At 42.3% G+C, this 14570-nt stretch overlaps 1 long non-coding RNA gene across 1 annotated transcript in view; it reads right to left on the bottom strand.

Moving 5' to 3' along the window:
* Positions 1-5262: 5262 nt before the first annotated feature.
* The window catches only part of LOC116558391, a 56833-nt gene continuing 47525 nt past the window's right edge, over positions 5263-14570 (bottom strand). The window contains exons 2-3 of the long non-coding RNA XR_004271984.1: positions 7950-8083; positions 5263-5274 (exon numbers count right to left, since the gene is read on the bottom strand). This is a non-coding gene — a long non-coding RNA (uncharacterized LOC116558391). The remainder of the gene's footprint in view (positions 5275-7949; positions 8084-14570) is intronic.

Below are 14570 nucleotides of genomic sequence, written 5' to 3'. Positions count from 1 at the left end.
GCACAACAAAGAGAGATCCTGCTATGAATACCTCTCCACACAATCCAGACAGGAATAGCGTGTTTATTTCTTCCTTGCAAAGTGCACATAGGGAACCATCCAAATATTTAGCAAGAATAAAGTACAACATTTAAATGAACTGTTTGGAAATGACAATGAAGAGGCTTTATTCAATAATCATCAGGGCTTCTTTGGAGACCTCATTTTCATTGAAACCTAGCTTTCCAAGCCCAGGTTGGCTCCCTAAAGAAGCATGTAAGATATTTTTTTAATGCAGATAAAGTATTATTCTGGGCAATGACTTCAGACCCTAGGCTATAGTTAGCAGCTGATGAAGAGACGATCAAGCTGAAAGATAATATCTAACCAGGGAACTGACTGGACTTTTTACTTTGCTTTTTCAAATGTGGAAAACCCAGGAGCCAGTCCCTTGCTGGCGTGAAAGGAAAAGTAGACCAGATGACCAATGCATCCTTCAGCTCTGCAGTCAGAGTAATCATCGCTCTGCCCCCTAATTTTCCTGTCATTGTAGGAACTATAAATGGCATTCTGTGAGACCACAAATTGCTATGGAACACTTTGTGCATGAGGGAAATTCTCTCATTGTGTAAATGGATCAGTTGCCACCCTAAAATTACTGGCCTCTCCCTGACAAAGTGACGTGGGAACCTTGCTGTTGCCAACTGGCTTGTGTAGAATCAAACTCACTTTACAGGAAAAAAGCTTTTTCAATCTTACGGTCCCTCAAAACAGGGGTTGTCAATTTTGGGTCAAACCAGTGAGCTGAAGGAGTAATCATTTTTTCTTTTAGAAATGGCTATCTCCAGGACTGTCATAGTTCAAGAAAAGAGAGTAGGTTCCCCTTAATCAGCTGAGAGTACCTTTCTATGTTCTTCTCCTCACCATGATTGTAGACCTAAACTCTCTAAAATTAGTCCCCCTAACTACCTGTCCTACTCAAGGGAGGTAGTTAGTTTGCCTAAAACAAACTAGGAGGTAAACACATCTTTCTCTACCTCCACACTGCCTTGTTCATGCTTGCAAAGTAGCTCAGCTCACTTTCCTCTAATTATTTGTCTCCCCACTAAATTGTAACACCCCAGAAGCCAGAAACTATATTCCATACAACTTTATAGCCTGTGAAAAGACCACAATACCTGGTGCATGGTCCGTTCTTAATAAACATTTATAGTTGTGTGTATCTTCTAAATAATAATTTACTTGACCTTTTATAAGAGACAATTTAAGTATAGTTTTCAGATACCAGTTAATAAAGGTAGATTTCTTTCATGAGACTGAAACCTACCCAGTAGTCCTATAGATAGCTTTTTTTGATAAACACAGAAATTGACCCTTCTGGTCTTAAAGTTTGAAACTTACCAAATCATCACATCCAGATCATGAGAATCCAAGCCTCCCAAAAAGTTTCAAAGAACTGCAACTCACTAGATCATTGCATCCAGAAAATCAGACACCAGGCCCCTCATTCATCACGATGTTTCCTTACCCTTCCCAAGTTCCTGTTTTTCCACATAGTTACATTTCTTCCCTGCTATATGAACCCCTAATTTTAGTGAGATGGATTTGAGAGTGCTATCCCGTCTTCTTGGCTGCAACACCCGATTAAAGCATTTTGTATTGGCAATACACATCTCAGTGATTGGCTTTCTATGTGGTGAGCAGCAGGACCTAGACCAAACTCCCACTGTTTCAGTAATAATACTCCATTGTATGTCCTCTGGGCTGGGCAGCTAGAGGACACTGAGGACTAAGACACTGCCTATGGTCCAGGGAGCTCACAGCCTAGTGGGGAAACACACTTGAAGACATATCATTACAGTGCTAAAGTAGAGAAAGAAATCAAGTGCCATGAGAGCACAAGGGGAGCAAACAATTCAGTTGGGAGTAGCCTGGGAAGACTCCACACTGGAGGTGACTTTTAAAGTGGTCTTGGCATAGGGAGTGAAACAACAGACATTACAGACTTGGAAGGGTGGGAATGTGGGAGGGAGGTGAGGAATAAGAAATTACCTAATGGGTACAATGCACATTATTTAGGTCATGGTTACACAAAAGGCCCAAACTTCACCACTACACCATATATCCATGTAATAAAACTGTACTTGTATCCCATACATCCATAAAACTAGAAAATAAAAACAAAATAAAAGTGGTCTCAAAATATAGGTAATATTTGCCAGGTTTAGGAGGTCAAAAGGAATTCTGAGAAAAAGGAACAACTGCTGGGCATGGTGGCTCATGCCTGTAATCCCAGCACTTTGGGAGGCCAAGGCTGGAGAAGCATTGAGCCCAGGAGTTCAAGACCAGCCTGGGCAACATAGTGAGACCTCGTCTTTATAAAAATATAAACAAAATTAGCCAGGTGTGGTGGTGTGTTCCTGCAGTCCGGGTACTCAGGAGGTTGAGGCAAGAGTATCAGTTGAGCCTGGGAAACAGAGACTGTAGTGAGCCATGATCATGCCACTGCACTCCAGCCTGGATAACAGAGTGAGACTCTGTCTCAGAAAAAGAGAGAGAGAGAGAGAAAGAGTGGAACTTTATTTTCAGAAATTGTTCCTAACAGGACGGAGAAGAATGCACCTTCAGGGCCATGCTCCTGCTCTCCCTACTGGGTCTGCATGCCCATTCCTCAGCCTCAGCACGTGGGATGGACTTTCAAATTAAATCTCCTCACAACTACTTCACAGTCTCATTTATCTTTCCTGTCCTGCATTTGGGAATCGTGGCTTCCAGTAAGCAAAGGTAGGAAATCTCTGGATGGTCAGTTAACTTAAGGCATCATTCTCAAAAGGAAGAAAAAGCCTCCTCCTATCATGACATCCCAAGTGACTCCAGTTTTTCCTTATTTGTAGAGTAAGAGATTCTTTTCACTAGAGAAGGCATCAGAGACCACCATCTGCCCCCATAGGGCCTTGCTAATCCAGCCACTACACACTCCTCCCTCTCTTGTGTTAGCTGAAGTTCTGAGCTTCAAAGACTCCTAGAAAAAAAGTTCTGGGGCATAGCTAGGAAACTTGCTAGAAAGAATCTCACATGAACCTGAGAATGCAGCCAGTGGAAACAAAGGAGGTATCTTTTGTCACATTCTTCTTCCTCACTGCCATTTTATCACCCACTCCTGTATCTGAAATGACCTCCTACAAAGCCCTGAGGACAAGACTAGCTACCAGAATGGATGTATAGTAGCACCATACATTTAAAAATTCTGGTTAGGTTATTATTTTAAATCAAGGCCACCATTAAATGTGCTTCTAAATTGTTCCTTTGAACTGCAGTCATTCTGGTTTAAGTGGCCTGGGGGGAATACATTAAGCTGACTTGCATCATCAACGAAAATACAACACTTAGATATACATCAACTTTAAGAGACTTTGACCTATGAAAGTTCTGATTCATCTCCTATATTTTGTGTCTCTCTTTGCCCTTGGGGTTCTCTCATGTCAGTCTTGAGAGTTTTTCAGCACTTAATGCTCTAAGGCTTCTGTGGGGCACCTCGCTTAGGCCTTTTTCCTCTCTCTAGACAGAGATTTATCAAGCTGTATGTAGAGTAAAATCGCCTGTTTTTGTTTTGTTTGTTTTGCTTTTATTTCAATGCCCAGGCTCCACTCCAGACCAAATGAATCAGAATCTTTAGAACTGAGGGCAGAGTGTTGATATTTTTTTAAAAACCCCAGAAAAATCTATTATGTAGACAGGACTGAAAAATCACCACTCCAGACAGTTTAAAAAAAAAAACTTGCAGAAGCTGTAGAACCCTTTGTCCAAGTGCACTCTTACATAGAAACCCAAAGTACAAAAGAAATTAGACTAGGGTTGTTTTGGTGGATGAAGCGTGAGTGTGGAAGAAATCACACACCCATCTGGACTCCATAGGACCTGTAGGGCTTAGGGGAGCACTGTCTAAAAACAAATGTTCCATCTTCTCCATTCCATCAAAATGTCCCTTGTCCAAAAGCCACTCCTTTAAGCCAGAGATTGACAATTTTTTCTTGTAAAGGGGCACTAAGCAAATATCTTAGGCTTTGCATCTCTGTTGCAACCACTCAACAACACTATTGTTGAGTGTGAAAGCGGCTACAGATGATACAACAATGAATGTGCATGGCTGTGTTCCAATAAAACTTTATTCACAAAAAACAGCCTACGGACCAGATTTGATCTACCAGCAGTCATCACTTACCAACTCCTGCTTGAAAGCACTACATTCTCCTAAATACTTTATAGTTCATCTTACAAACTAAATATATCCATGTTTTATTCCCACCCAAGTTACATTTGTACATTTTAACTGGAGGTCTCTGATCAAGGCCGGTAATACCAAGAATTTGTTTTCTTGGATTGCTTTTGGCAGGACCAATTCTGGGGAGTAATTATTGGTGGGAAGGGGAGATCTACACAATGGGCTGACCTGGAATGGTCGTAACTCAATCTACAGTGTCTTCTGAATTGGAGTTTAAAGAGAGTAGAACAGAAATCCCTCCAACCATCTGGAAGTCCCCAGCATAAGGTAATGATGTTAGGAAGTGGCAGCTATAGTCATCTTGACCACTTTGTCAGGTAATCATGTTGTCATGCTGGGGTACAAAATGCGTTGGCCAGGAACAGTGGCTCATGCCTGTAATCCCAACACTTTGGGAGGCCGAAATGGGATGATCACATGAGGCCAGGAGCTCCAGACCAGCCCCTGGCCAACATGGCAAAACCCCATCTCTACAAAAAATACAAAAATTAGCTGGGTGTGGTGGCACACATCTGTAATCCCAGCTACTCAAGAGGCTGAAGCAGGAGAACCGCTTGAATCCAGGAGGTGGAGGTTGCAGTGAGCCAAGATTGTGCCACTACACTCCAGCCTGGGTGACAGAGCAAGAAAAAATATGCCAAAGTCTGCCTTGTTAGCTTGTGAGAGCTCAGGCTTTGTGCTCAGACTTCTCTGAGCTGAAGATCACGTCAGGTTCAGCTAAGAACAAAGCTGAGCAGCAGCGTTCCTGGCTGGCTGCACGTGCTTCCATTGTAGAGTCCACGTAAACAGGCTCTTCAGAATTTAGGGATTTGTTTTTGCCTCTCTACAGTTTCAAAGGTGCATTTACCTTTGTGCTGTCCAGCTCGGGCTTCAGTTTCTTCTGGGCCACGTTCAGGACTGATTGTGTTCCTCTGCTGAAGGAACAGCTCTCTCTTCCCTGGACATGTTGCTTCTCATGCCACAGCTCATTTACTGAAGAGCTTTTTTTTTTTTTTTTTTTTACCTATGGCCCCCTGTAAGTAAGGAATGAAAATAAATGTTGAATCTCATTAAAGATATGAATGCTGAAGTACTTAGGGAGAAATGTACTGATATTTGCAATTTACTTTGAAATGCAACCAAAAAATGAAGATCAACTTATGGATGGAAAGCAGGATGGATGGATATGTGATAAAAAATAAGTAGGGTAAAATGTTGATGATAGAATCTAGGTGGTAGGTATATGGATGTTTGCTGTAAAATTCTTTCAACTTTGCTATATATTTGGTATATTCATTATAAAATGTTAAAAAAAAATAAATGTGGGAGTATGAAGAAAAAAATAGTTTCTTCAACCAAATTATATCAGTGCTTGATTCAAGACCTGTGAACTTGGACAAGCAGGTAAGAACCACTCTGCTTGGAGTACTAATTATGAGTGACATTACTACCAAGGAGCCTGTTTAGATTCTTTTTTTTTTTTTTTTTTGGAGACAGTCTCACTCTGTTGTCCAGTCTGGAGTGCAGTGGCATGATTTCAGCTCACTGCAATGTCTCAGCCTCCCAAGTAGCTGGGACTACAGGATTCAAATTTATATTCTATCATCATGGCCACGAAATCCTGTTAAACATCAAGTATTAAATGAAGTGTTCTAAAGTCAACATAATTTATTCTTTTCTTCTTTTTCCCTCTACTTTAGATCTCAGTGCCCAAAACTAGATTCATAGTAATTATCCTCAGATACCCTCTCATCAATGGCCCATGTATGGCTGACTTCTTTTTATTTATTATTTGGTCATTTATATTAATTGTCTGCAAACCTACACCTAAAATAAAAGCCACCACCTTGACAACCTACATCCAATCACATGGTCTCCTTGGCATCTTCTTCCATCATCTTGAATTCTCTGGTCATCATTCCCATGCTTTTATATATAAGTGTGTGTAGGAATATAGATGTTCTTTCCATATGTATGTAGTCCTTTAAAAGTACAAATCTGGCCAGGCGCAGTGGCTCAAGCCTGTAATCTCAGCACTTTGGGAGGCCGAGGTGGGTGGATCACGAGGTCAAGAGATCGAGACCATCCTGGTCAACATGGTGAAACCTCGTCTCTACTAAAAATACAAAAAATTAGCTGGGCATGGTGGTGCACACCTGTAATCCCAGCTACTCAGGAGGCTGAGGCAGGAGAATTGCTTGAACCCAGGAGGCGGAGGTTGCGGTGAGCCGAGATCGCGCCATTGCACTCCAGCCTGGGTAAGAAGAGTGAAACTCTGTCTCAAAAAAATAATAATAATAAAATAAAATTAAATTAAAGTACATATCCTTAGTTGTTTTTAACTTTAGAAAAAGGTATATTTCTCCAGGTGCAGTGGCTCATGTCTGTGATACCAGCACTTTGGGAAGCTGAGGTGGGTGGGTTGCTTGAGCTCAGAAGTTCCAGACCAGCCTGGGCAACATGGTGAAACCCTATCTCCATTTTTTAAAAAATGTGAAGATTAGACAGGCATAGTGGTGCATGCCTGTAGTCCCAGCTACTCAGGGGCTTAGGTGGGAGGATCACTTGAGTCCAGGAGTTCAAGGCTGCAGTGAGCCGAGATCACGCCACTGCACTCCAATCTGGGTAAAAGAGTAAGACCCTGTCTCAAAAAAAAAAAAAAAGATATATTTTATTTTGATGTGTATTTTTTTCACTTAGTATTATATTGCAGAAATTTATCCATACCATCGCAAAATTGCTGTGGTTCACTTGACCACTATATAATATTCAATTAGTTGAATTCATCATTTGTTTTTCATCTTCAGTGACAGGCATTTGTATCCAGATTTTAGTACTATGGATGATCTCATACCTATCCCCTACAATATATGGGCAAGAATTTATCTTGGGTCTGTATTTAGGAGTGGAAATTCTAGTTATTAGGGTATATCAAAGTTCAATATTAGGAGAAAATGCCAAACTATTTTCCAAAGTGGTTGCACCATTTCTACTTCCTCCAGTAATTGTCTTTATTGTTGGTTAGCATCCAAACCAGTGGAACATAAGATAAGCTAATGAAATGATTTAATATTACTGACACATACATAGGGTGAATAATGAAATGGAAGCTTCAAGGTATGCCTCTTAGGGATGAGAGGACAGTCAGTTGATATTTATTGGTGTTATGTCTACATAGATGTTTCTATTTCTCTCCTATATGCGCTTCTCTTGGGTTTCTCTCCATCTTAGAAGCTGTAGGAATATTTTATCCTTTTATTCATTGGCAAAACTTAGTACTTCACTTAGTACTTCACTCATAAACCCATGAGTACTAAGTGAAATAACACATGAAAATCTAGCCCAGCACTTAACCTACAGTGAGTAAAAATGAGTATGCATTTCCTTTTCCTGGTCCTCCTTCCTATGTAGGGAATTAAAGAGACAAGCAGGAGAGAAGAACAAGAAACTAATTGTCATGAGTCTGAGAAAGACCATCTTTGTGGTCTGTTTTCATATCTGAAAACAGATGGTCTCAAGCAGCACCACTGATAGGCCTGTGACCCTTCTTCACCCTCCTCTTAGGAACTTTCGCACATTTATTCTGTATATCTGTTCACCCAGGCAGGGGAAAAGCCTGCCACTGCTGCTGCAGGTGTGAGGGTCACCCCTCCCTAAAACAATTATTTTCTTACACACACCCCCCCACAAAAAAGCATTCGCTCCTTACCTTTTCCAAAGAGTTGTTTGTCCTCCTCTCTATTTCCTTCCAACCAATGAGTAGCCTTCTGGGTGGAGGTCAGAAATGCCAAATTAATTTACTTCATTATTTAGCATCCAGATATCTCACCTGGGCCTCTGGGGCTGTTAAAAAAAATAATAATAATCGCTTCAGAAAGCAAACTGGTATGATTCATTTTCTGGCTCATCCAAGTCCAGCCAGGCTGTTAGTTTTCCATTCATGTCCTGTCTGCCTCATATCTTCATGGTCTGTTTTCATATCTGAAAATAGATGGTCTCAAGCAGCACCACTGATAGGCCTGTGACCTTTCATCATCCTCTTAGGGACTTTCACACATTTATTCTGTATATCTGTTCACCCAGGCAGGGGAAAAGCCTGCCACTGCTGCTGCAGGTGTGAGGGTCACCTTAGGTTTCCTGACAGCCCTGTATTCAGTATGCTGCTCCCGCCTACCAGCCCATCTCCTCACCCAGGCAGCCTTATCCGATAGCAAGTTTCATTATGTGCAGTCCACTGGGGACTCTCCTAAAAGCAATAAATTCATTTCATTGTGCAAGTCTCTGGACTATTAAAGCATTTTAGTCCTGTTTCTCCTTTAACCTCCCATGAGCTAGATATTCACTCTGACAAAATGCTATTCATTACAAAGTTAAGATGACTTTGACTCTGTTTCCCTCGCATATAACGCAATGAAGAAAATGTATCCTGGATTAATCTACAGCCTGATGGTATTATGGATAAAAACATGCCAAGGAGGGCAGTCTTTTTCCCCAAAATGGATAGAAATGACCTCTAGCTAGCTATGCCTTGCTTAGACAAGGAGTATCTGGGAAAAAATTTGGTTTTATGCTCACTTTTAACATCCTAACCAATATATATTATTTAAAGGAGAATGATCGGGAAAAAAAATAAGATAGAAAAATGAAACATCACTGAAATGTTAAAAAAAAAATCAAATCCTTTTTACTCTGCTTTTATCCACAGATATTTTTCCATACCCTTTTTCTCCATGCTGGGAGTTAGGAAACAGGGAAGCTTTAGGGAGTTATAGAACATCTCCAGGGCTGGGCACATCACTTAGAAAGATCTTGCTGATTGATTTAAACAGAAATTATAGCAAGTTCTCCCACCGCCCCTGCTGTGGGTCTCGGCAGCTCGGGCGGTGGGAGGAGTGGCAATAAAAAAAAATGAAAAATAAAAAATAAAAAACCAGAAATTACTGTATAGCTATATTTGATTTACCATCTAAGTCAGTTGCCTGTCCAAACCCTGTTCTGACACATATCAGCACTGGGGAAATAGATTAACCTTTGCAGACTCATTCTTCATCTATAAAAAGGGAAAAATATCACCTCCCTCATAGGTTTATGAGTACTAAGTGAAATAACACATGAAAATCTAGCCCAGCACTTAACCTACAGTGAGTAAAAATGAGTATGCATTTCCTTTTCCTGGTCCTCCTTCCCATGTAGGGAATTAAAGAGAAAAGCAGGAGAGAACAAGAAACTGGATTGTCATAAGTCTGAGAAAGAAACCTTTATTATATCTATTTGACTCTAGAGATGTGATCTCTCTTCTACCTAAGCTGAAAGAATCATCTGGAATAACCACAGAAAATCTGATCACTGTGTTTGATATAGATATGTTGTTGTAGATATTCCAGATTAAAAAAAAAAAAATGGAAGAGGAATTTCTCTCTGGTTGGAAGATGGAGGATAGCCACGTGTTCCACTTGTTTTGGTCTTCAGTGTAACTGATCACACTGCCCTCTTTGGGTGTCCTGGGTTTTGTAGCTGTCTTTTCATACCAATCTTACTCCGGGTTTTATCTTAATCCTTCCCTTCATTTCTCTTCTACTTCACCCACTATTCTTCTTCTTCTTACATATTTTCTATATTGTTTTATGCTATGTACCTTGCAAGCCAACTGGAACCCTAATCTGATTACTTTGTAGATTAATTAAAACCTGCCTCTCCTGATTTTCTCCTCGTAGCTCTGCATGAGGCTCTCCCCTTACATGTTTATTGGGTACCCCTGAAGCTTGCCAGTTCATGCAGCTCAAGCCCTGTCTCATAGAACAAAGGGAGGATCTGCTGTTTCCCCGGCCATGGACATCCCCATCCCACAACAGAGAGAAATCTGGGCTGAACATTCCAGAACAACACTAGGTAAAGCCCCAAATATGGTAAGAAAATAAAAGCCAAGTCATTCACCCTCTGGCTTGTCTGTCTCATATAAGACTTTATAAGTAATTGTTTTTCTAGAAATATTCCCACTGACTCCTTTTTAAGTAATTTAAAAACATCTGATATTGTTAACCCTAGGGAGTTCCTTGAAGAGTGTGTGGAATCCATCAATAGAGTAAAACTATTTTTTTTTTTTTTAGACAGAATCTCACTCTGTCATGCCCAGGCTGGAGTACAATGGCGCGATCTTGGCTCACCGCAACCTCTGTGTCCTGGGTTCAAGCGATTCTCCTGCCTCAGTCTCTCAGGTAGCTGGGATTACAGGTGTCTGCCACCACTCCTAGCTAATGTTTTGTATTTTCAGTAGAGACAGGGTTTCACCATATTGGGCAGGCTGGTCTAGAAGTCCCAGCCTCAGGTGATTCGCCCACCTCAGCCTCTCAAAGTACTGGGATTACAGGCATGAGCCACCACGCCCCACCTAAAACCATCTTCTAATACCTTCCTAGGCTCTGGGATTACTTTTGAAGGATATCATTAGAATACTATGACTCAAGGCTAATAACAGGTGAACAAGGACAATAGAAATTTTTCCACTTAAAGTTGTGTGTTTGTGCCTCAATATGTTCAGATAGCTCATCAATTATTAACCAACTAGGAAAACTTCCAAGTGCTGCATCAAAACATACAACACCAGAATGCATTCACCCAAACAGGTTCTATTTATTGAATGCTGTTTTCTATCTCTTGGCAGCCTTGTCTTTTTAGATGATGTTTAGAAGTCTCCCTAATGTATACACTGTCAACTGAGGAGATCTCTGTTTGAAATTTTCAAATAAAAGGCTGGCAGAAACCCAAAGGCAAGTATGCTAGCTTCAGATTCTTAGAGAGATAAAAGTAGGCTGTTTATCAGCAAATCCACCTTGGTTGAGTCCCTTCAACTTGCTGAATTGGTTTAGGACTACAGTTTAGTGGTAAGGATTAGACCTGTAATACCATGGTGCAATACCATAAAAGTTAGAGCCTAAAATGTGAGTGTGAACAGAGGGATGGATATTCCTAGAGTAGAAAACTCACAATATTTCAAATGTGAATTGGTGGTATTCATTCTTGGCAGCATTGGAAATTTCACTTCATCTTAAAATCTTCTGTTTTGTTATTCTAAAAGGTAAAAGGAGTTGAAATAGGAAAGATTTTATTCAGTGTGTCTGATTTTTTTTAACCATATGCAAATATAAAGTTCTGGCTTTCAAAAAGGTACACAGTTGAGTAACATTTTGGGTGTAAAATTATGAACTTATTAGTTCTGCTCATTGATTTCCTTTTGAGATGAGCATTTTCTTGAAGTGTTACTTTCAAAGGAATAAAGAATGAGACAAGAGAATGAAGAAAAGAGGTGCTTGGTGGAAAAACAGATCCATCACAATCTTATGAGTGACTGGCCATGGCTCTGAATTTGAAACTGTATCAGAAATGGCCATAAGTTTTGGTGTGTGAAAGATGTTGAAGCAAAGCAACCAGCCCAATGAGTCATGTGGGCCCCTGCATAGGACACAGGAGTTCAATGTGCATTTACAAGAAGGCTGCTGCAGTGGCTGTTTCCACCAAAGCCACTGAGAAGGCCAGATCTCTACTCACTGAGAAGGCCAGATCTCAGGTTAGAGGCAGGTGGAGAAAGTTGGGCGCCCTATATGCAGGTAGGGAAGGTAGGATAGCAGATCCTCAGTGGAGGTATTCACCAGCAGCTTTTGCATTGTCTCACCATCAACTCCCCTCCAAGCCACAGAGGAGGCTTATGTGGTACTCCTGGGTCCCGAATGCCAAATTGCAGGGGTAACAATGCTAGTCAAGCAATTAAATGGCTTTTTTTACCCCCATTTCCTAGAGAGACAAATGAAAGCACAGAGAAGTGAAAGTACTTGCCTAAATCTACTGGAAGCAACACGATGGCCGGGAATTTACTAAAAACCCTCTGTTTCAGATTCCAGATCCATGGTTAATCATTCAACAGGGCTGTTGTTAAAGGAGCAGGACATGGGATGGCCGTTTAGGAACAGCTCAGGATTGCAGCTCCCAGTGAAAGCGCAGAGGGTGAGTGGACGCCGCGTTTTTATTGCCCACAGACTAGGAAATTCCCGGGCAGAGGTGCTCCACGCTCGCCAGCGCGGCTGTTGTGGCCAGCGCTGCTGTGCGGGCCAGCGCCGGCCGGCGCCGACCAGCGCCGCTGCTCTGCCCCGCGCGGCTGCTTTGTCGGCGCCCCGGAGCCGTGGTTCTCCGTACAAAATACACCGGTCCGGGTGCCCTTTTGGCTGGCGATTGGAGCCACGGGAAGTCGCCCATATGCTGGTTCAAAAAGGGGACTGAGCAGAGAACCAGGACAGTAGATTCCAGGGCAAAAAAAAAAAAGAAAAAAAAGCGCCACAAACCTCAGTGCCGCTGTTTAAGCCAGCGCAGTGAGTGGCCACAGGGGAAAACAAACAGACCCCGGCGCCTCTTCAACAGGCGACTGGAACACCAACTTAAAAAAGGCTCTGAGGCAGGGAGCCAGGCGATCAGGCTCGGCTGGCCCCACCCCCACAAAAGAACAGCAACCAGAAACTCTGGATTGAGAATTTCACAGCAAGCGCAGCTGAACCCGGGACAGTCCAGCTCTGTGGGGGAGGGGCGTCCGCCATTACCGAGACAGCCCGCCGTTGCCAAGGCAACCCGCCATTGCTGAGGCAGCCCGCCGTTGCCAAGGCAACACGCCACAGCAGAGACTCCGCCCCAACAGAGGCGGGCCACCATCGCCAAAGCAGTTCTAACTACACCCATATAAACAGGACTGCAGGGAAGTTCACTCGGCAGCGGGGCGCAGCCCACAGCAGCTCAGCAAAGCTGCTATAGGCCGACAGTGACTAGGCTGCCTCCTTGCTGGGCTGAGCAGGTCTGAAGGAAAAAAAGAAAAAAAAAATAAAAGAAGGCAGCAGCATAACGGAAACTCATAAATAAAGCCCTAAATCCCTGGGACAGAGCACCTGGGAACAAAAAGCAGTTTATGAGTTCTGCTGCAGCAGACCTAAAAGTACCTGCCCAGCAGCTCTGAATGAACAACAACAGAGCTCACAGCTCACCATTTGAGCTCCTATAAAGAAAAGACCGTCTCCTCAAGCAGCTCCCTGACCCCTATATATCCAAAAAGACACCTCATAGAGGAGAGATCAGATTGACACTAGGCGGGTATCCTTCTGGGACAAAGATAGAAGAAGAAGAAAACTGGTAACAACCCTTGCTGTTCAACAGCTGCTGCAGGTGAACCCCAGGCAAGCAGGGCCTGGAGTGAACCTCAGCAGACCTACAGCAGAGGGGCCAGACTGTCAGAAGGAAAACCAAGAAGCAGAAATAACCTCATCATCAACAAACAGAACATCAATCTGAAAGATTTGAGACCCAATCTGAAAGCCAGCAACTACAAAGTCGACAGGTGGATAAATCCTTAAGGATGGGAAGAAACCGGCGCAAAAAGGATGAAAACACCCGAAACCAGAACACCTCTCCTCCTAAAAGGGATCACAACTCCTCGCCAGCAAGGGAACAAGGTTGGATGGAGAATGAGTGTGATGAAATGACAGAATCAGAATTCAGAAGGTGGGTAGTAAGAAACTTCTGTGAACTTAAAGAACATGTTCTAACCAAATGCAAAGAAACTAAGAACCTTGAAAAAAGATTTGACGAAATGCTAACAAGAATGGACAAAATAGAAAGGAATATAAGTGAATTGATGGAGCTGAAAACTGCAACACGAGAACTTCGTGAAGCATGCACAAGTATCAACAGCCGACTTGACCAAGCAGAAGAAAGGATATCAGAGGTCGAAGATCAACTCAATGAAATAAAACGGGAAGGCAAGACTGGAGAAAAAAGGGTAAAAAGGAACGAACAAAGTCTCCAAGAAATGTGGGACTATGTGAAAAGACCTAATCTACGTTTGATAGGCGTACCCGAATGCGACGAAGAGAATGAATCCAAGCTGGAAAATACTCTGCAGGATATTATCCAGGAAAACTTCCCCAACCTAGCAAGGCAGGCAAACATTCAAGTCCAGGAAATACAGAGAACACCACAAAGATATTCGTCAAGAAGAGCAACCCCAAGGCACATAATCGTCAGATTCACCAGGGTCGAAATGAAGGAGAAAATACTAAGGGCTGCCAGAGAGAAAGGTCGGGATACCCACAAAGGGAAGCCCATCAGACTCACAGCAGATCTCTCAGCAGAAACCCTACAAGCCAGAAGAGAGTGGGGGCCAATATTCAACATCCTTAAAGAAAAGAACTTTCAACCCAGAATCTCCTATCCAGCCAAACTAAGCTTCATAAGTGAAGGAAAAATAAAATCCTTTGGGAACATGCAAGTACTCAGAGATTTCGTCACCACCAGGCCA

The sequence above is a fragment of the Sapajus apella genome, unplaced genomic scaffold (assembly GCF_009761245.1).
Source record: "Sapajus apella isolate SASKATOON/1434 unplaced genomic scaffold, GSC_monkey_1.0 scaffold21, whole genome shotgun sequence".
Lineage (NCBI taxonomy): Eukaryota > Metazoa > Chordata > Mammalia > Primates > Cebidae > Sapajus > Sapajus apella.
Note: the sequence above shows the minus strand (reverse complement) of the source record. Positions and strands in the feature narration are given on the sequence as shown.